Raw genomic sequence first — 23,565 nt, forward strand, 5'->3', positions numbered from 1 at the left:
TAAATGACGCAGCCACACACCTTCCTCAGTAAGAATCATCCTAGGATCTGACAGACAGAACATTTTAAATTCCATTGTAGTTTATCAAGAACCATTTTTTTCCAAGTCATTCAATGGCTGGAACACATTGGTTAACCTCAACTAGAGCAAATCCATGGAATCAGTTGTTGAATGGTGAATCAGTATATAAGTAAGTGCAAATAGTTCCATGCATCTACTTCAGTTGTGATTGCAGTTTATGTCCATGTTATCCTGCACTAAGATATATGAAATACTTAGATTATTCTGGGTACTGCACTACAATAATAAAAAGAGCAACCTAAGAACAAGAAAAGCCACACTGGATTTAGCCAATGTCCTACGTGGTTCAGCATTCTGATCTCATAGTGGCTAACTAGACTCTTATGAGAAACTCATGAGCAGGATGACAATATCACCTTCTCACTCATGTTTCCCAGCTGGTATTAAGAGACATACTGTCTCTGGCACAGGGGAAAATATACACTCATGATGATAGTAGCCATTGATAGCTTTATTTCTTATATAAAGATGTAGAGAAATTAGAATAGATCCAGAATACAGCAAGGGAGATGACTGGCAGTATGGAAAACAAGTCTTGTGATGAAAAGTTGAAGGCACTGGGAGTGCTTAGTTTAAAGAAGAGAGTACTTGATAGAACTCTTCACTATCTGAAAGGTTGACACACAAAAAAGGAGAAAAGTTTGTTATCTGCGTGAAAAAGCATGATTGGTTTTAATAGGCTTGTTAAAGAAGATCCAATTTCAGTTGAACATCTAGAGAAACTGCTTAACAGTAAGGAAAGCTGAATAATGAATCCAATTTCCCAGGGGTGACTGAGCCTTCTCTTTGCTGTGTTTCTTTAAGCAGAAGTTGGAACTTGGGGATGCTTTAGCTCTAGATCTCCTGCACAGAGCAGCGTACTGGATGTCATAGGGGCTGTGCAGACCACAGATCGGAACAGCAGCAACCACACGCTGCGGCCCCAATCTGGCCTTTTCAGGGTGCGATAGCTGTGGTGCTGTGATTTTATTGTGCTCCTTTGGCACTGTGTCATATGGATGCAGTGCCAGAGGAGTGCCGTGATGCCATGCGTTGTGTTGTGTGGCATGTAGCCATGCTATCCTGAAGGCGGAGTTGGGGGCATGCATCATGTAGACGCTATGTCCTGACTCCTCCCCAACCCGGCCAAAGATGCTGCCGTGCACAGCCCCTAAGAGCCTATGCAGACCAGCCATAAAGGCCAGACTGGGGGCAGAGTTGAGGTGAGGTGTCCACATGACACACACCCTGACTCTGCTCCAGGGCGGTGTGATGCTGTGCACCACTCCACATAGCGTGTGGAGTCACACTGCTCCTCTGGCGTTGCATCCACATGATGCAGCATCAAAGGAGTGCCTTAAAGCTGTGGCACCACAGCTATTGCACTCTTTCCAGGGCACAAAAAAGAGATGCTTTTTGCAGATCTTTTTTGCGCCCTGGAAAGGCCAAATTGGGGCTGCAGCATGCAGTTGCTGTGGTCCTGATCTGATGCAGCTGAAGGTGGCTGCAGGCCACCCTTTTTGGGCAGTCTGCACAGCCCCATAGTCCTGCCAAATTAGGATTCTGGGCAAGGTTTATAAAATTTTGGTAGTAAAATGCAGTTATTTAGGAAGCTGCTTTTTATACAGTCCATTTATCCATGGAACTCTGTGTTGTTAACAGTGACCATTGGTCCATGGAATTTTGTATTAACACTGCCAGCAGCCCTCCAGGTTTTCAGACATGATTCTTTACTAGTTGTAGCTGATGTTCATATATAGGGGTATGAAATGGTTCTGACTCTGCTCAGCCCCTGAAATAAGCCTCAGAAATTGTGAGTGCACAGTGTGGGTGTACACTGTATAAATAATCCAGTTTGACACTACTTTAAGTGCTGTAGCTCCATCCTATGAAATTTATAAGGCTCTTAACCTTCTCTTGCCAAAGAGTGCTGGTGCTTCATAAAAAAGGTGGTATGGTACAAATCCCAGGATTCTGTAGGATGGAGCCATGGTAGTTAAACAAGTGTCAAACTGCATTATTTCTACAGTACAGAAATAAATTCTAAAATATTGTGCAGATGCACCCTGTATGTGTTGAAGGTGGCATAGTTGTATAGATTGGTCCTGCTGGCTGGGAAAAATCTGGGAGGTGAATTTTTAAAAAGTAGCTTTCCAAACTCTAATTTTAGGAACAGTACAGATGATACGATTCACTTTCCCCAGTGTCTTACTTTAACTTTTGCAAGAGAAAACGAAGAAGAGGACACTGAGGTTTGCTACTAGTTAACCAGTCAACAGATTATGGGCTGTCTTTATCTTCATTTGGGCTGCCTACTTTCTAAATATAAGTGTTTGTTTCTTTTTTATGGTCATATACTTAAGAGTCTCTCTGGGTTATACCTGTAAGCTACAGTTCTGGGCAAATAATACCATTGCTGGAACAGGCCATGATTTTTTTTAAAGTGATGTGTTGTTTCTCCTCCTGTTATGAGAGAACAATCATGTTGTACTCCAAAATAATGAATTATCATAAAATATTGTGAATCTTTGGCAATAGCATATACTTTACTATTGCCAACGATTCACAATATTTTATGATAATTCATTATTTTGGAGTACAACACGATTGTTCTCTCATAACAAGAAAAGAAGCAACACAGCACTTTAAAAAAGTCATAGCCTGTTCCAGCAATGGTATTATATTTGCCCAAAACTGTAGCTTACAGGTATAACTCAGAGAGAACCTTAAGTCATATGGAGAGATTTATGTGGGTGTACAAAGACTTTCATCTTTTTTTCTTAAGTGAAACCACTTCTCCCCTAGTTCTTCATCACCATTTGCTTTTAAAAGTCCCTTACATTTCAAATCTAGGGCATAGTATTGCTTAGGGCAGGACACTGTTCACAGAAAAAAAAACCCCTACTGCTGTGCTGATAACTCTAGAGCCATAATGCTGTAATGGTTAGAGGGCTGAACTGCAAATCTGGAGACCAAGGTTCAAATCCTAGCTCAGCCATGGAAACCAACTGGATGACCTTGGGCAAGTCATATCCTCTTAGCCTCAGAGGAAGGCAAAGGCAAACCCCTCTGAAGAAATCTAAATCATAAAATCCAATGTAGGTTCGCTTTAGTGTCACCTTAAGTTGGAAATGATTTGATAGCAACAACAAGCCAAGGGATCTAGAGATGTTCTTTTCTTTACCGCTGTCTTTAGAATGTTGATCCGACTATTAGGCAGAGTGAGTTGTCTGCCTTGGATGGAAGCTGCTGGAAAAATGACAGAAAGAGATATGTGCACCATTCAAATTGTAACCCAGTCTGCTGGTGTCAGTTCCAGTGGCTGTCTCAGCCATGTTGTATTAACAAACTGAAATTAAATACCAATCTGGTTGTTTTTCAGTATAGTAAGTCAAGGAGAGTGTTGACATCTTTGAAACAGCCAATATCATATAGAACCTATGAAATATAGTTACAAATTGGAGGGGTAAATAGTACATTTTTTTAGAGCTGAAAAAAGGGTGCACATCTCTAGAGGAACCTACATGTCACTTTGAGACAGGGCCTGTAGACACACTTCAAATAAGCTTCCATAAAGGTGCCCAGGAAGAACCTCAAATTCATTCTTCAGATTTTCTAGAGTTATGAGAGCAGCTTGAGAATTTGGCACGAAACCTAAAAAAACTGTTTTCAAACATAACATATGCTGTTTTTAAAATCTATTTCAAAGCACATCAACAGCATTTTAAAGTTAGAAGAACTCAAGGAACAATTTACAAGTCAGTACAATTCTCCAACCACTTCATGATGTTGGCTCTCTAACTGATAATAATACATGCAGCTATTCAGAGCACAGGGGGGAAAGCATGGGGGAAGACCTGGATGTATGATTTTCACTGAATATGTGTCAGAGTTAACAGTATCATTGTCAAACATAAGAAATGGAGGGTCACCAGCTCCTTTCTGATCCTCACTGTGTCCCATGACTCTTGTTTCATATTCTGCACAGGGTGAAGAAGTGAAGTCTTTACAGTGAAAAGGCTGGCCTACAGATGCAATTAGATATCATTTACAACCAGGGGAAAGGGATTCAGAATAAGATGAATTTGCAGGACTCTAGCAAAGCAGAGGAGGATGTCTTATCTACATGGTTGGCATGAATTAGGGTCAACTTGAGGGTGGTTAATAACAACAACAATCATAGGGAAAAGGCAGGTAGCTCCTAGATTTGGAGGAACAGCTGTCTGACATGTGGGGCATTTTGAGAAAAAACATATGTGGATGGGTTTGAAACATCAAGGAGATCAAGGCATGGAAGAGTGTAGCATTTTGGGGATGCTGGTGGTACGTCAGGATTTTAGTGGACCGTATGGGGGGACAGCACAATGGGATTGAATGACAAACAGTATTTTAAAAATTAACCAATGGTCCTCCTCAGAGTTTGTTGTTTGCTATTGTCTGCTTCTTCTGCTGTTGGGTGGTGAAATTAAATTTGTCCTTTAAATCTTCCCTGCTTTGACACCCATGGCTTACAGTGTTATGAAAATGGCTTCACAGTTTCCAGTGCCTTTTCAAACTAGAACACAAACACTATTGCAGTTCATCATTATTTACTAAAAACATTAGTGAAGTTTTGGGTTTGTTAATTTAGTTTAAGAAATAATCAATCACATATGGCAGCTCCCAAGTTAATTCCTTTGAATATATTTCAGAGTAATTTTTTTAAAATACCACAGCAACAAACATTTGGTGCAGTGATGTTAATGTCTTAACCTGAGCAACATTAGCTGTTGAAATGATCATTGCTGTGGGCCTGAATTAATTGCTCTTTAGTCCAATTGCTTTCAGTGCAGGAGGTTTTTTCAGGATGTTTTTGTTCAGGTGGTTTCTGACTTGCATCTTGGGCAAAATCCAATGCTACGCTTCTGTTGGTGAAAGGAAAGAATCCAGAAGAAGGAGGAAAGCTCTCCAGATTTTGTTTTCCAGCAGCTTTGAGGACCCTGGTGGCAGAGTGATTAAATGCTGATATTACAGCCACAACATTGTGAATTCGATCCCCGGTGGTTGACTCAGCTTTCTATCTTTTCATAGGTTGGCAAAATGAGTACCCAGCTTGTTGGGGGCAGTTTGCTAACACATTGAAACTACTTAGAGATTGTTTGGTTCACTATGAAGTGGTATAGAAATGTAAAGTGCTATTGCTATTGCTACAGGGAAGGATAGGAGACGGAGGGGAGGACTCAAGTCTGGATTTAGGCTTCTGTTCCTCTAGTGCCATGTAATTCTCCTTTTACAGAGCAGCTAAGTTATAGAAAGAATAGCAGAATGACATTGGCTAAGGAAGGCCAATAGCTCTTTGTCTACTGATGGGAAGATGCAGGATCATTGTTCAAACTTCTGTGCCAGACACAAGGGCACCAAAGTTTATTACAAGTTTTAATTTGTCATTACTAAAAGAGATTGAAAAAAAAGTCTTTTTTATGGATGCAGATTTTTTTTATTGCTTGTAAAACAGCTAATGTTTCAATCCCAGTTTTAAAATTGACATATTTTGACCAGGCATTTGCGCAAAATAACAAACTGTGCTTGCCCAGCAGGATCTATCTGATTATTTATTTGAAGCTTAAATTGGTAGACATTAAGTTACTGTTAGGTCCATTTTAAACAAAAGTTTAAGATTTATTGATTCAACTACTTGAGTATGCTTTCTTTCACTTTGTGTACATTTAACCATTGTTCAAAGCAATTGAATTTTTATATTAAAGACATGAGGAATTTTTCAATATTTATAATTGAATAAGGGGAACACACTGGGTGCTTTAATTAGTATTCTTCATGCTTTGATGCCATTATTCAGGATAATATTCAAGCTGTGTGACTTTCTAAGCAGTTTGTAATCAAGCAGTTAGAAATCATTAATTGTAAGAAAGAGAGATAAATCTAGATTCCCCCCCCCCGCCCAAAGATTTTATTATCTAACTTATAGTATGCAGTTATCTCCCTCACTCACACAAATTATCTTGAATGTATAGATGACATTTATGCCATATACTAATGTGGAGTTCATTCAGGTATTAAATACAAGTTTCTAAACAACAACAACAACAAAAACCTCTTGTAGGCTACAACTGCCAGAATTGGGTACAATTGCTACAAATGGTCCCTTCCTAAGAAATACTATGGCTTTCTGAAAACCTTTCTTTTGTTCTGAAAAGTGAAATATATTAAAACCCATTAGGAACATTAGCAAAGTTTTAAAAGCTATATTTTATTATGCCAGCTTTGTGATAATCTACGTCAAAAGAGTTTGTGGGTTCAGTAAGCGCTCTGAACATGGATTGGTTAAACACCTTACTGTTTTCAGGGCTTTTTATCTTCACAGTGACTTTATGAAGATGAATTAATTCTAAATAGCAGTCCTGAGAGGTAAATTAATTTCATTACCCCAGATAAAGAACAGAAGAACAAAATTCAAGGCATTTGCCCATAGTCATGAAAGTATGTTGTCATTTCTAAGTCATTTTGATTCCCCAAAATGCTAACAGCAATATGACTAATCTTTCCTGCAGTCTCTGAACCCCCCTTCCTTAATGAGCATGTATGTTTCTTAGCCCCCTAGCTCAATCTTCCTCTTCTGTTTTTGATGATTGCAAATCGAGCTTAGTAGGGCTTGGTTATCTTTCAGCTGATGTCTTATTCTGTTGGCAAATAATTTATCAGGTCTTTTAATATAAGGTGAAAAACCTTCGTGCACCTGACAGCTAAATTTGGGGTGTGCAGGGGGCAGTAAGTGTGCATGCATCTGCACATATGTTTGCAGATACATATGTGATTCTTACCAATCTGAGCATTTACCCACCAACTACACAAACCATAGTGTGTCTACTGAGATATATGCTCCAGTACTACAGGTCTCTGGCATGAAAGGCACAGCTCAAGATTTTTTAAAAATAGGATATTTAAAATCTAATTTCCTTTAATAGGCCTTTATCTATAGTATTTGATTGGAGATAAAATAGTTTTCCTTGCTGAGCTAAAGGAATCTTCCTTCTGAGTCCTCATCTGGATCCTGAAGCTGTTCTTTGGAGCTGATTTCACTGACTGTAGTGAAAAAGTGAAAGGAGATTGCCTAAAACATACAGCCTGTGGGGTGTAGATTGTACACCTCTGGCGTAGCCCAAGGTTGTTGTTTTTCAAGTATGGCACTCATTGTATGTAGAGGCCACCCTGAAAGCTTTTCAGACAGCTCATGTAGTTCTTCGGATGTGACCAGTGCTTGGAATTAATTTGTTTAAAAATAATTTATGATGCATAATCCATTATAACATAAATAATTTAAATTGTTTAATATTAATGTCATTATGGGTGTAGCCACACTGCAGAATTAAAGCAGTTTAATTGCCACAACTCTGTCCTACAGAATCCTGGGATTGGTAAATTGGTGAGATACCAGAGCTAGCTGACAAACCAGGCTGAATACCTCACCAAATTACAAATCCAGGATTCAATAGGATAATACCTCACCAAATTACAAATCCGAGATTCAATAGGATATAGTCATGGCAGTTAAAGTAGTGTCAAATTACTTTAATTCTGCATTGTGGCTCCAAAATAAGAGTATGAGTACTGATTAACAGTGCAGTAACAATAGGCACACAAGAGAACAGGGAGAAAGCACTATACTAAACAGAGACTTTGAACCCAGGGACTCTGGGGGGCAATTGCTGGTGATTTACAGACATGCAGATATTGTATAAACTTATTTCTAATACACATCTAGCCAGCTACTCCACTCACCATACTGATTTGTCTGGCTGCAGATAGAGATAAGATTGCCAGAGAAGTAAGGTAATTAAACAAAGGAAACTTAAAAGGAAAGGAAAGGACACCATTTGACCTTACACTCTTTCAAAATGACAAGGCTTTTCTTTAGTTTGGTTCAGACCATACAATGACTGGGATCATCGAAAAGGTTCTCAAAAATAGTCAGCAGCCTTTGTAGATTAAGGCTGGATGTGAAAAGAAAGAAATCTATCCAAAAGGGAAGGGGTTATTTGGAGCAATAAAAAGCAACCACAAATGTGGAACATGTTACATTTTTTGAAATGTAGAAATTGTTAATTTCAAGACCAAAATGGGACATTTTCTATCTTAGGACTTCATCGCATAGGGCTTTTAGAATGGGCCTAGCACAGAACAAAAGGGGGTGGGAAGGGAACAGAACAGGGAAAGGATGCATTTTACTGAATGCCAGAATGCTGCCGATCCTGCTGGAGGTCCCCGTTCCATTCCCCAACTATCCCACAGAGGGTGATTTTCAGGAACTGTTCTGAATTGTCTTCATGTTGTTTCCATCTTATGGCAATCCTAAAGCGAACCCATCATGGAGTTTTCTTGGCAAGATTTGTTTTTATTTTTTTGGGGGGGGGGAGGTTGCCTTTGCCTCTCTCTGAGGCAACTTGTCTAAGGTCACCTAGTGGGTGACCATGGCTGAGTAGGAATTAAAACTCTTATCACCAGAGTCATGGGACTTTATCGCACTGCCTCTGGTGCTCGACTTACCTCTTAAATAATAATAATAATAAATAATTTTTTTATTTCTATCCCGCTTTTTGCCAAGCAATCAAAACGGCGTACAGCAAGTTAAAATACAACCATATATACATAGTACCCCCTCTTAAAACAAGATTAAACAGTATATGATTAAAAACCAACTAATTAAAAAAAATCATCATGGGCAGAGTCACTAGATGGGAAGTCTTGTCTGTGGCTGAGTATTTTATTCCGGGAAGGCCTGCCGGAAGAGATCCGTCTTAATAGCTTTTTAAAAAGCTCTCTTGATTGTTAATGTGACGGATCTTGTCCGGCAGGCCATTCCATAAATTGGGAGCGGTTGCAGAAAATGTCCTCTGGGAGGCCACCATTAACCTGGTCTTTAAGGGTTGAAGGGTTGAAGATGAGCCAAATTTGGAAGTTATACTGACTTTATCACATGAACTTCCCCCTCAAAACAGCTTCCTATTATCTCCAGTGTTTTTCAAATTCCAAAGCTTCCAAATTGGGGCCCAAATTCAACACTGGAGGCAATGGGAAGCTATTCTGAGGGAAAGGTCCATATGATAAAATCAGAATTTGGCTCAAATTCAGAAGAGGTAAGTCAGGCACAGGAAGTGGTGAGATAAAGTCCATAGTCTTATACTGATAATGACAGTGATAGTGATGTTGATAGGGTTACAGAAATAAGCCAGGGAAACTGCTGAACAACATCAGAAGCTGGGTATAGGCAGTAAATACACTGTGCCTCAACAATCAATATGCAATTGGTTGTTAAATAAGAAATAAAAATGGATTTTTATTTCCCCAAGAAACAGAAACACTGTATGAGAGGCTCTCTGTGACTGCTGCTACTGTTAGCAAATGTGTAATTTATATCACAGTGTTTGGGTTGGTGGTAAGGAGAATTTGGGGCCTAGTGAACAGGAGCTTAGAAAATGACTAAAGGATACTAAAATAATTGACTGATTGGACATTTGATGGGAAAACCTCTGAGGCTGAGAGAGTGTGACTTGCCTAAGGTCACCCAGTGGGTTCCCATGGCTGACTGGGGATTAGGACCTTGCTTAACCCCACCCCCAGAAATATTTATAGTATCTTTATAGCAGTATCATGATGGCAACCCTTAACTACTGGAAAACATTTGTATCTAAAAAAGAAGCCCAGGCAGCTTGTAAACATAAATTTCCCTACAGGAATCATTGGTTTAGAACAGGGATAGGCAACCTGCGGCCCGCGGGCTGGATGCGGCCCGGCGAGGCCTTGGGACCAGCCCCAGCCCGGTCCTGCCACCGATTGCCGCCAGGGCCTTTGGCCTCTCATGCGCAGGGGCAATTGTCTATAGAAGCCTCAGAAACATGCATTTATATTAACATTTAAAAAAAAAATCAGCAAATTTTTTTGCGTGTCCTCCACTTTTTTTAAAAAAAGTGTCTACCATTTGAAAATGTTGTCCTACATTTGTCCTGGTTTATTTATTTATTTAAATTTTTTAAAAATTATTTATTTGTTTATTTTTTGGCTTCGGCCCCCCAGTTGTCTGAGGTACAGCAACCCGGCCCCTGGCTCAGAAAGATTGCCTACCCCTGGTTTAGAAGAAATAGAAGTTGTGTAACTAATTAGATTTTTTTTTAAATCAAACATTCCTCTAAAAAGGATCAAGAGCAAGAAAGAAGAGTCTTGAAGCCTTTGGGGAAGATTTTCCACCTCCCACTGCAATACTAGTGCATCTGGTCATTTCCATTAAAAAAAAAAAATCCAGTTTCAAGAAAACAGGTTTAGGGCATAAAACAAGGGTCTGGGAAGTCTACCTTTTAAAGAGGAGAACTGCATACCCAGAAGGCCTGTAAGACAGGATTCTCTAAGGATCTTTTTGTTAAAAAAAAAAAGGGGGCGGGATGATGGACTGGATTGTAAAAACATATTTCAGGGTTGCACATGGCCTGTGTGATTTCAATTCCTAATCTAAGAGAATCAGTTTGGGAATCATCACTAGTTGATATAGAAGCCAGACTTGGCATGGTTCAACATGGGGAAATGACCATTTGTCACCCTTCATCTGAACTGAGACTATAGTAAGGATCTTATCACCCCACTTAAATAACCTGGTTTACCTCATCCGAATTCAAGCCTAAATCAGGAGGCAGTCGCGTCCTATTGCAAGAATTTTGCCGCTGAAGCCGCTGGGTGAGTACAGCCCGGCTGCAGCTTGAATCCCAGGTGAACTCCGGTGGTCAGAGTGAGAACACTGGTAATTTGTAGAAGTGAGCTTCTCATGATTTAACATATCATTCAAGTATTTGCTTAGGAGTTCTTTGGATCACAATGAATCATTCCATGTGTAGTCAAATTCTGGATGATTTTCTCTTAGAATACAGGCAGACAGTGAGGTAGCTGTCTGAAAATGCAAGATATCACTTGCAATAAACATTCAAATCAACATGAGAAGACCATTTCTATAAAAGAAAACAAGGATTGAAATTGTTTACCGATTATGCTGAATTATGCTAAATTATGCTAACACAATAAAGGCTATTTACAAAATACTAAAGCCAATCTAATTCACTTGTCCACAGCTTTTCTGCACTCTCTGAAAATAACATCAATAAAAACCTGGAATGATTGGTTTCTGATACACTGTCAAGGAGTAAGTGGTGTAATTGATGCAAATGGGGGTGCAGGACAGACGGCCGAAAAACACGGCCTGCCCGAGGTCTAATTTCCTCTGGAGGGAAGCCGCAGCCACCAAACCAGGTGGCTTCCCTCTGCAGGAGAAAGAACCCGGAAAAATTGGGTTCTTTTTGTGCTGCAAGGCCAAAGTAACGAGTGCACCACTGGCGCACTTGTTACGTAAGTGCCACGTGGTGGTGTGGACACAGTGCAGTGCTTATGTAACAATGGCGGCACCCATGTACATGGGTCACCGCCATTATTATGGTGCCCCACCGTGTTAGGGTTAGAGACCATGTGATTGCCATTCCGTACCTAACCCTAAAATCAGCGTCAGCACGGTGCTTTTGCACAGTCTGTACCATATTATAGTTCACTTTCATAATGGGTATTTTCACCAGTTGTAGAACCAATGCAAGCAAAATGTTTTGGGTGGCAGTGGTGAACCACAAGATTTGATAGGTAGATAGCAAAGACGATGCCTTGTAATGCTACAAAAATATACAGATACTGAAAAATGTAAATCCACGGTCACATCTGGCCATGTGCAATCCAAGATGCCATGGAAACTAGTGTGAAACATGAAGGGATTCTGGCCATGCTCATTTTAGACATAAGTGATGCAGTTAGAACAGTTGGTTAAAACAAGCTTGCATCATAGAACTTTAAAACTACTAACATGTGTAGCGTAAGTAGCTTATAAAAGCATCTCCTTGACGTCTGAGAACCATAATACCGATGTACTATAGAACAAAGATGGTGATCCTTGGAATGTTTGGGACAATAGGTTCCATAGTCCTTTACCATTGGTCATGTTTAATGAGACATCTTAGAGCTAAAATCCAAAACAACTGAAGAGCCATAGATTTCCCACCCTTGCTGTTAAAGGTGAAATAATAGATGTAAATTGTTTGGATACCAAACATTCATCATCAGGTTTTCTCTTACTTCACTTGTCTCATTTTAGGTCTTATTTTTCAAAACAGGTTGACTTTTTTGTCAGTCAGCTTGCAGATGGCACATATGGTGAGCATGGCACAAATGGTGAACATGACAAACTTGGACTGGCATCCTGGGTTAGTTTCAACTACAGTAGATCTATTCAATCAGTTGGATAAAATCTAATGGCTTTAATGGGTGTAGTCTAGTTAATACTAAAAGAATTTGGACCCATATTTGTTTGTTAGAAACTATAATGAATGATGCATGGAAAGTCAACCCTTCAGATGGCAAATCCAAAGTGTGGCCATATGACTCATCCTGGATACAGCACATATTTGAGAGCTGCATTCCTGTCTACTAAAAATAGAGTTAGAATTAAAACACCACTGCATTTTTAGTGTTCCCATAAATTTGTGTCAGCCATGTCAGTCAATATAATTAATGTAAAGCCATTACCAAAAGGAAGAAAACATGGATATTTGCTCACCTCAAGTAAAAATCACGTTTGAAATTTAATCTAATGCGTGCCATTGTATGAATAAATGTGACATAAATAAACAAAATTTACCATTTAAACAAAAGCCATTACAAATATGTGATGTTCTGAAGATGAAAGGAGCTATTTTCCAACTAATATGAATTTATAGCCTGCAAGAAGAAGCTTCTCTCAAGTAAAGGGGCTTTTCAATGGTAATAAAGAGTTGTCTCCTTCCTAGTTTTTAGTTCAAGGTTTGGTGTTTCTAAGCAACTGCACAAAGATTAGAATAATGTGGAATGGCTTTTTGATGGTGGAAGACAGAATGTTCACAGACGTGGTTGGCTGTAACCACGTCCTCTGAGTTCCTGTCCTCCCACTCCTGTATGCAGGAGTGGCTAAGAACAGCCAGAAAATGTTTTTGCTTTGGAGAAGGCTATAAAAATCCAGAACAAAACAGGATTTCATTTTCTTCATTCATGGGAAAGTTAGGCAAAAAAATATCATACATATTCACATATATAAGGAATGACTGCATCCAAGATATGATACTACACACTTGATCTTAGCCAAAAGGCCGAGAAGTGATATGATACAAAAAAGTATTTAACATGCGGATGTGGATATAATTTTAAATTTTCTGAAATATCTCAGCTTATTTTAACCAGTAGAAAACTGCTATGAGAAGTATCCAGAGTGGCTATGTATTAAATTGTTTGTTTATTTATTTATTTCATTTGTTTGCCACCTTTCTTCCAAAGTGGGACTCAAAGCAGCTGCCAGAGAGAATAAATAAAAAAATCTTCACAACAATTTAAAAAAGCAATTAAAATAACAACAACAATAATAATTTTTATTTATATGTCCCACCTCTTCCAAGGATCGAAGTGGGATTACATTGTTAAAATAATACAATGCAATTGAACAGTCAATAAAATACTAATACTGATATACATCCCTATTAGTTCCTTAAAATCTCCAAACATCAATTCATATACCATTATACTTAGAGAGGGGGGGGGGGTCTTAATCACCATCTCTATACCAAATCTGATGGGAAAGCCCACCGGAAGAGATCCGTCTTTAGTGCTTTCTTAAAGGCATCTAAGGTAGTGATAAGACGGGATCTCCTCCGGCAGACTATTCCATAATTTAGGGGCTGTAGCAGTGAATGCTCTATGGGAAGTTGTGGTTAATCGAGTATTACAATGTTCCAACAAATTCTTCCCTGATGTTCTGAGTGTGCAGGGCGGATTATGTTGGGAGAGGCGTTCCCCCAGGTAGCTCAGGCTTTAAAGGTAATGACCAACACCTTGTATTGCGCCCAGAAGCTAATTGGCAGCCAGAGTAGAGATTTTAACACTGGTGATATATGGTCAAACCTAGAAGTACTGGTGACCATTCCGGCTGCTGCATTCTGGATTAGTTGAAGCTTCTGAATTTGGTACAAGGGTAGCCCCAAGTAGAGCACATTACAGAAATCTAAATGAGAAGTTACCAGTGCATGTCCTACTGCTTCAAGATCCTTTTGGTTCAGGTTGGGACGCAGTTGGCGTATCAGCTGAAGTTGGAACCAAGCACTCCTGGCCATCGTATCTACTTGAGATGACAACTGTAGTGATGAATCCAGGAGAACTCCCAAACTGCAAACTTCATCCTTTAGGGGAAGTGTGACCCCATCCAGGACTGGTTGACAAATCTCCACTCCCGGACCTAGGGTGCCTATCATGAGTACCTCTGTTTTCTCTAGATTCAACTTGAGTTTGTTTTCCCTCATCCAGCCCATTACTGACTGAGACAGGCATCCAAAGGAGAGATACCATCCTTAGTCACTGTAACAGTCGAAGACATAGAGAAATAGATCTGGGTGTCATCAGCGTACTGATAACACCATGCCCCATGTCTCCGGATGATCTCTCCCAGTGGCATCATGTAAATGTTGAACAGCATGGGGGACAGAATGGCACCTTGAGGGATGCCAGATATCAGCTCTCTTTTAGAAGAGCAGCTGTCTCCCAGCATCACCATCTGGAACCTTCCCGAGAGGTAGAAATGGAACCACTGCAAAGCAGAGCCTCCAATTCCCAACTCTCTAAGGCATTCCAGAAGGATACCATGGTCTATGGTATCGAAGGCCGCTGAGATGTCCAAAAGCACCAGCAGGGTCACACTTCCCCTGTTGATGCCCTGACAGAGATCATCAACCAAGGCAACCATGGCAGTCTCAATTCTGTTGATCACCAAATAAAACATTATAAAATAATGTAAAAGACATACAGATAAAAATGTTTAAAATGTTTGTTCTTCTTTGTGAGAATGCAATTGGGGTACATCACTTGTGCGTGTGTCACCTGGGTCTAGTGGGAATTGGGAGTCTAAGAAATTCTAGAAGAATTCAGGTTAGAGGAGGCTGTTCTAGAGATAGACAAGCATCACATGTAAGTGTTGTCAATTAGAATAGAACGAAGAGATGCTCTAGGTCCCAGAAACACAGGGATTTGCAGCTACATTCTCTTGAAGCCACTGGCACTTTACTTTATACATGTCCATTCATGCAGAAGAACATGGCAGCATGCCTCAAGGCTATGCTCCTGCCCTCCCCCATCATGCACCTTCTCAAGGGATCTGGGGTTAAATCCAAAAAGCCTCATGAGGGGGAATAAAGCTCTGTTAGTTATTTACAGCTGATTGATGTGCAGTATAGAACCTCTGAATTAGTTGTGCTGTACAGATGGACATTATGAGGCAGACCTTAGTTATTTACACAGTGACACAAGGATAAGGGCAAAGGATGGAAACACAAGCCTGTGTGACTACTTTAAGGGAAGCTTTGCAGAATGCAATGGGGTCTTCTTTTTGGGAAGTGTGTTGTCCAGCCTTAGACACTTAAATGAAGCAAATACTTGTTTCATAGTAAGTACTTCTTAACAAATCCAGGTTTATTTCTAATCTTTTTCTTTCCTGCCCTTTCTAGTATTTCATAATGTATGGCTACATTTATAAACACATTCTAGATTTGTAGAATCTAGACTAGTAAATACCAACAACAACTCAACATCTTTATAGCATTGTTAATAGTGACTACATGATATTGAGACAATTTAACCATGGAGATTACTACACATGGCTTTTAAACTGCAATTACAGTAGGAAAATAGCATCTTTGGTGATACTAATTGCACAGTGTCACTTCGGACTTGTAGATGCTGTGTCTCCAAAGCAATTGGAAAGAACCAATCATCAAGAACAGATGACATACCAATAGAACTAATACAATCCACAGAGTCAAGGTTACTTTTAATTAAAATCTGCCAAAAAATGTGGAAAACAAAGCAGTGGCCCACAGATGAGAAAAAATAATATATATTCCCATCTACAAAAGAAGGAGACACAAAAGACTTCAGCAATTACAGAGCCATCACACCAATTTCCCATGCAAACAAAGTAATGCACAAAATTCTGCAGTAAAGACTCCTATCGTTTATGCATCATGGACTCTCTGAGGTGCAAGATGGATTCAGGAAAGGAAGAGGCACTAGGGATCAGATTGCAAACACATGTTGGATAATGGAATGAACCAGGGAATTCTAGAAGAAAATCTGCATGTGCTTTATTGACTACAGCAAAGCCTTTGACTGCAGAGATCATGAAATGGTTGCATAAAATGTAAAGAGCTAACTCTTAAAAATGAAGTAAGGATAGGCTGAAGCATTATATTCTTCTTCATTATGTATAGATGCAAGAGCTGGACAGTAAAACAAACAAACAAACAAAAACATATAGGAAGAAATAAATTTATTTGAAATGTGGTGCTGGAGAAAAGTACTGAGAATACCATGGATGGCCAAGAACACAAACAAATGGATTCTAGAACAGATCAAACCTGAATTTTTGGGGGAAGACAAGATGACTAAATTGACGCTATTGTACTTTGGCCACTTCATGAGGAAAAATGAATCATTAGAAAAGACAATGATGCTAGGAAAGATGGAAAGTAATAGAAGGAGAGGAAAACTGCATGCCAGATTGTTAGACTCAGTCAGAAACCTGACTGGACTGAAGGACCTGAGCAGAAATTATGGGGAGTCTTGGAGATGTCTAATTCACAGTGTCACCATGACCTGAAGTCAATTCAAAGGCTATTAATAACAACAGCAGCAGCAGCAACAACAATAACAACAATTATTTCTAACTTTGCACCTATTTAGGGTATGCAATTTTTTTGTAGATCTCTTGCTTCTTTTGACCTTTTTGCTGATGCATTTTCTCTGTTTCTGTGATGTCATTCTGCTTTTGAGTAACAACACCAATCTACATTAACTACATTAGCATTCCAGTGTCTCATGTTATCTGCAGTGTATGAATGCCATTGGAGATTATCACATGGAGGAAGCAAACGTCCTCCTCCCATCATTAAATGGTCATTAAATCAAGTTAATTGTGCAATTGGGGGGAAGATTATCACACCACCACGTGCTTATCCTGTTCTTGTCACATCTGTAAACAGTAATGGACCCATCATTTGGTATTAATGGGAGTTCCTGTTAATGCCGAATGACATGTCTATTACTATTTACAAATGGGACAAGAATGGGATAAATGCACTGGGGTGTGATAACCTTCCCTCCAATCATGTGATTAACATGATTAAATGATGGGAGGAGGATGCTAGCATCCCATGTGATAAATTCCATTGCTTTTTAAAAACAAAAAACAAAAACAGCCCTGAACAACTTGACAGTTGACAATACCACAGCCTAATTATCTTTTTCGTGTATAAAGAATTTCACACAAAATTATTGCACATTAAAAGGCCATCCTGCAACCACACAGACTCACTCTCCCCTTGTGATACAGTGCTTTGATGAGAATTGTACAACTCTGACAAAGGACTTCAATTTTCAAAAGAATATTACTGCTGTGTCCTAAAATGATTCCTCTGTGAAAGTATTATCACAGAAAAGCAAATACTCCAGAGAAACTACATAGAGTGGGTGCCTTAAGACATCTTTTTTTCTCTCTTCTCTATACCAGTGGCTAATAGGGTTTTGACAACTCTTTTAGTGTTAACTGTACCATTCTCAGGGGTTTTCTAAATGCTGTAGCTAGGTGGAAAGCTGTTAAATTCCATACCTAAATTCCATGATGGCAAGAATAGCTTTAAAATGTGCTTGGTCATATAAGGGCTTCTATGAATAACCAGGGTGAGTTTGACAGATCTGTTCACAGGATCCTTGATCTCATTTGGAGCTCAATTTACTGATTCATATCTGGGGATAAATCTGAATCCATATTTGGAAATCCAGATAGGCCAGTTATCCCATGTAGACTTGCACTGGGAAACTGGCATGGCTAGAGCTTTTCAAAAATGACAACAGCAGGAGCAGCAGCAACAACAATAATAACACATCTGCTTAAAGAAAGATGGGTTCATCACAAAGAAAAGGCAGAACTACTGAAATATATTTTGCACCAGTTTCCCCCCAAAAAGAGAATTTTGTGGACCTTGACAAAGGATCTGGATTGCAAATCAAAAATGACAGGGAGTTAGTTAGGAATCACCTAGCTAACCTAAAAGAATTCAAATTTGCAGGGCCAGACATGTTAGATCTTAAACTACTGAAGGAACTTGCTGATGCATGTTCTTAACTGCTTGCTATCAATTATGAGAAATATTGGCGAACTGGTGAGGTGCCATTGACTGGAGAAGGGTAAACATTGTCTCTCTCTTCAAAAAAGACAAATAAAGAAGATCCAGGAAACTACAGGCCAAGCTGCTTGATCCCAATACCCGGGGGGGGGGGGGATATTACAACAGATTATACAGAAATCTGTCTGCAAGTATCTTGATGACAATGCAGTGATTAGTAGGATCCAGCATGGATTTGTCAAGAACAAATTCTGCCAAACCAATCTTATATCCTTTTAAAAATAAATCAGATCACTAGTTTAGTAGATGGTGGGAATACTGTTGATATTATTTATCCAGATTTTTGCAAAGCAGTTTATAAGGTCTTCCATAATACTTTGATTAGCAAACTGACTAAATATGGAATAGGTATGAACCCTGTCAGATGGCTCCATCGTTCGTTGGAAAACCATGCTCAAAGAGTCATTATCAATGGCAAGAGCTGTATTAAAATTATTGTAAGCCTCCTTGAATCCCATTTTGAGAGAAAAGCAGGATATAAATCCAATAAATAAATAAATGGCTGAGTTTCAAACTGGAAAGAGGTCTTAAGTGGATTACCTCAGGGTTCTATCCTAGGGCCATTATGCTTCAACATTTTTATCAATGACAAGGTGGAGGGAATCCTTATCAAGTCTGAAGATGACACAAAACTGGGAGGAGTGGCTAACACACAGGGACAGAATTCAAAATTTTCTTAGGCTACTTTTAAAAAATCAACCTCTTCACAGTTTTACTGTGTATATATTTGATTTTACAGTCTATGTTTTATTCTTGGACACCTCACAATAGTCCTAGATTTTTAGGTTAGGTGTCTGACTGTTGATTTTAAAAATTGCTTTTCTTCTTTTTCCTCTGTCCTTCCTCATTATAATTATGTAGTTATCTGTGTGTAAAGAAATGGCAGTTAGGATCAGATACACTCCATACCAATAAGCTGAAAGTATAGGATTCTCTTTGTGCACAATGATTTTGTTAGGTGAGGTATATGTTGCTTTAAACATTTAATTTAATCTGTCTTTTATTTCCTCTCTCTGTCCATGTGTGTGCATTTAATTCTGCCAAGAAGCAATTACTACAATTCACAATTCTTTTCAGAAAAGGATCAAACACTTATGCTATTCTTGTTGCTCTTATCATTCCATATTGTGGGGCAAATGCACTGTTCTTTTGTTGCCAGCTTGATTCACTTTTTCAGTTGAAAGAATGTTGCATTTGTATTCTTTTATATCTTCTTATTAGTTAAAGTTGTTTATTATAATAAGGAATTATATTGCACCTATTTTATACTCACACTTCCTATTTAGGACTTTAAGGTTTGTAATCCAGGTTGCAATACTGTTGAGCACCATATACAGAAGAATCCTACAACCACACCCCACACCTGCACCTCACTGAAGACATGGATATGTGTCTATTTGTGTGTGTGTGTGTGTGTGTGTGTGTATTGTTGTTTTTTCTATAAATGATCTCATATTGTGTTTGCAGTATTCTGTTGTAATTGGTTCCAAAGAACTCTTAAAAAGAATATTTTCTTCCCAGGCCTGGTACTGTTGTTGCCAGGATTTGTGCTACAAGAAGTTTCATTGCTTCTGTCCCATTCCCTCCTTTATTCCAGAATGGATGATAGGTTCTTCCCTAGCCTCTCCCCTTTGCTACTCTCATAGACAGACAAACAGACAGATTGCACTAGTGCAGCAATACAGAAGTACAACACAAATACAAACACCCTCAGGCTAACCGCATGAGCCATGGTGCCAGTTGGGAATGGAAGGAGATAAGTACACTGATCTTTAAAGCCCCCTAACACAAAAACTCATAGCATCTTCTCCTGCACCTTATCCTGATATTTGTCTGTTTCCCAGAAAGCTGGAGAAGCATAATTTCTGAAGCCAGCATTCTGAAACCTGACAAATTTAAAGGAACATTTTTGAGGAGGCCCTCAGTTAGCTGAATGAGAGGATATGATGACTGAGCAGTGAGAGGGAGAATGTCAGTGCCAGAAGCCTTCTCTGATGCTACCATGTTCCTGTTGCAACCACCCTAAGAGATCTCAAGATTGCTATTTGCCTTAACTGTATGCAGCAACTGAGCAGTAGCAAATTGCTAGCACCAGAAGACTTCTCATTCCTCCATAAGTCGTAGGTAGACAAATGTAGAAGAGGTGGATTGGGGTAAGTATAGGACTATGAGATAGATATTTCTCTCACCAGCCCAGAATATCAAATGCCTTAAGGGGAATTAAGAGGTTGTCACCAGAATGACAGCAAACCAAATCTCTCTCCTCAAGCAATCACTTTATTAATATTATCATTTCTGATCATGACTTGAAAAGATTTAGTTGACTGATGCTCTATGCTTGCCATCCTGATGAAGAAGTGAGGAGCATCTGAAGACTCATGCTTTGTCCCTCTGGCAAATATTGCTGTATGTGAGTTTTGTTCTTCATTGCCTCTGCTCTTCAGTGGTACAGTTCCTCAACTGTAGAGGCTGGGGATCCTCTCTGTGTTGTAGAATGGTTCATCAGCACTAGTGGAAAGTGGCAAGACAAAACAGCACAAATTTCCAAGACTGAGTAATCAATAGCTTTTAAAAATGGGGTTTGCCTTTTGAATAACAACTAATATTACAGGTGCCTAGCAGAAAAATCCCTGAAGGTACCTGAAGTTTAGCTGAAATGATCCCTCTATTAAGATCTACCATATCTCTAGGTGTTATACAGATATGTAAAAAATCCAAAAATATTACAACCATTTGGTTTCTCAATCAAGTCAACAAGGGAGGACTGGCAGATCATAATTTCAAATCTTGATGTGGATTTGTGGTCCACATTAATTTTGATGGATCTGGATTAATCTGGACCAATTTGAGCCCAGATCCAATAACTGAATTGGGCTCCAAACTAAATTGCATTTTGTGTACACCTAGAGTTTTTGCAGTTATATTATAAAAGAACAGAAGGCCTATCTTGATTGTGTATGGGTTGTATGACTTCATCGAAAGGCCAAGTGCATTTAGGACCTTTGGGTATAAAGAATTGCTGCGATGCCTCAGCCATTCTGTGAGAAAGCATTATAGACTGAGACATTACAAGTTAAATAAGTTGTCCTGCTATGTTAAGTCCAAGGACAGTGTGCTTAAAGAAATAAGTCAGATGAAAGGTTTTCTTAGTGCTTTTATTCTGTGAAGTTTGATAAATCTGCCCATTTCCAGAGACATACAAATGCCACTTGGTTGTTTTCAGTGCTTTATTTCTCTCATAACCCTATTAATATTCAGTCTTATCCCATTTACTGAGGCTTCAGTTCAACAAAGAAGTTAGTACACCTCAGCCTATGGAATGTAAGTGGGCTTCAGCCTGATTAATTCTGTGTTAGATTGTGACCAAAATGTCTAATGACAAGACAAGATTACCAGAGAGGCCTTGTTTCTTATTGAGGCATAAAACACTTACATGCCAGATTGTGTAAATGCTTTGCAAAAATATCTGAGGTGTCATAATTCATGCTCAGGAATCTAAAAAGTGAAAGACACGTATCTCACTATTTTATAGGCCAGTTTACCTGGTATTGCAATCAATAGTCTGTCCCTTGAAGGAGATATAGCTAACTGATCTCTCCCTATGGCGCGTTACAGACCGCCGAAAAGCGGCGGCCTGCACCCGCCCCTTTCCCCGCTGGATCAGGGCCTCAGCGGCCAGAGCGGCAGCCACTGAGGCCCCAATCCGCCGCTTTCCAGGCCATGAGGAAGCGGCAAAAGGCCACTTCCCCAAGGCCTGGAAAGGGGTGTCCTTGGGGCTTCAAGCCCCAAGGACACCCCGCGGCGGCAGGGAGGAGGAGAAAGGGGCCGCTTGGCCCCTTTATCCTCTGCGTCGCTGGGTGTAGCCATCTAAAGGCTGCGCCAGCGACGCAATACCAGGAAGGAGCTCCGTTTCGGAGCTCCTTCCTGCGCCGATGAAAGGGCGCACTAAGCATCCTCGCGCGGCACGACAGCGTCGAGGTGGCGCGTTCATGATGCCATCATGGCGGCCCCGATGTAGATGGGGTGCCGCCATCTTGTATGTCCTCAGGACGTATTAGGCTTGGGGGCGTCAAGAAGTGACGCCCCTTTTTAAACCTAGGACGTCCAGAGGACGTCCCTTATGGCGGTCTGTAACCCGCCTATGATTACCAGTTTACTTCCAAACCAAACTGAAAATGCTCCTCTAGATTATAAAAACTGTTAATTATCCAAAACCCACATAACTGGGATACCTTTCCCCATATACACCTGAATCTTCTTTAAAATTGTCCTTGGATGCCATTTTCTGAGGTTTTATGGGTAGCTGTTAGGGTGAGATCCTTTGCAGTGATAGCTCAAAATTTCTGAAACTCCCCCTGTAGCACCCTGCCCCTGTGTCACCAAGCTAGCCCCCTCCCACATAGGACATTGGGATCCATCATCCATGTCCTTTGTGAGCAGCAGAGGTAAAAGGAGCACGTTGTCATGAACTCCATCTCTTCAAAGATATAGCTGTGTTCGTCTGTAGAATCAGTATGTAGAGAGAACTTTGTAGCACCTTAGAGATTAACTGAAAGAATCATATTATTATTAGGCCACATTGGCCTTATATAAGCCATCCAAATAGGCTTGTTGGCTTATGAGCAGATAAAAATGTGTCCAACAAAGAAGGAGGGAGGGAGCCTATGCTGAGGCTTTCATTGCTACAGTAATGCTAAGTACCTTATAACATAGGTGGAGGTTAAGGTGAAATTATTCACAGTTGACCCCTACAGCACTCCAAGGAACCCAGAATGTCCTTTTCCAGTTAAAATGTCTACTTTTGATACTTAAAAACAATTTAGGTCTTGAGAGTGTCACTTTGGCACTCCCATTTACCACTTAAATGCACACCCATTCCACAAACAAGAAAAACATTAAGCGACCAAGTCCGTGCTGTGCTGTAGAGCTGATGAAAACAGAAGCTTTAAAATGCTGTTTATTCTGTGTACTAACTTGAAAAAGATTTCTTGAGAAAAATTACTGGAAATGCTTTTAAACTCATCAACTGTATGAGTGATATAAAGCAAAAACAAGGGGCACATAGGCAGTAAATGGGAAATTAAGGACACTCTGCACACTGTTTCTCTTAGTGCACATGGGTAATGGAGAGCTTCTATGTTGACTGGGTGCCTGAAGAGCTACCCATGTGCTAGTT

The 23,565-nt window shown here is 39.8% G+C and overlaps 1 protein-coding gene and 1 pseudogene across 2 annotated transcripts in view; both read right to left on the reverse strand.

Annotated features, from left to right (window-relative positions):
• HTR1F (5-hydroxytryptamine receptor 1F) overlaps positions 1-23,565 on the reverse strand; it is a 178,846-nt gene that overhangs the window by 110,856 nt on the left and 44,425 nt on the right. The gene's annotated exons all lie outside the window — the stretch shown is intronic.
• On the reverse strand, positions 13,111-13,268 carry LOC121927415 (annotated as a pseudogene).

The sequence above is a fragment of the Sceloporus undulatus genome, chromosome 3 (genome assembly GCF_019175285.1).
Source record: "Sceloporus undulatus isolate JIND9_A2432 ecotype Alabama chromosome 3, SceUnd_v1.1, whole genome shotgun sequence".
Classification (NCBI taxonomy): Eukaryota; Metazoa; Chordata; class Lepidosauria; order Squamata; family Phrynosomatidae; genus Sceloporus; species Sceloporus undulatus.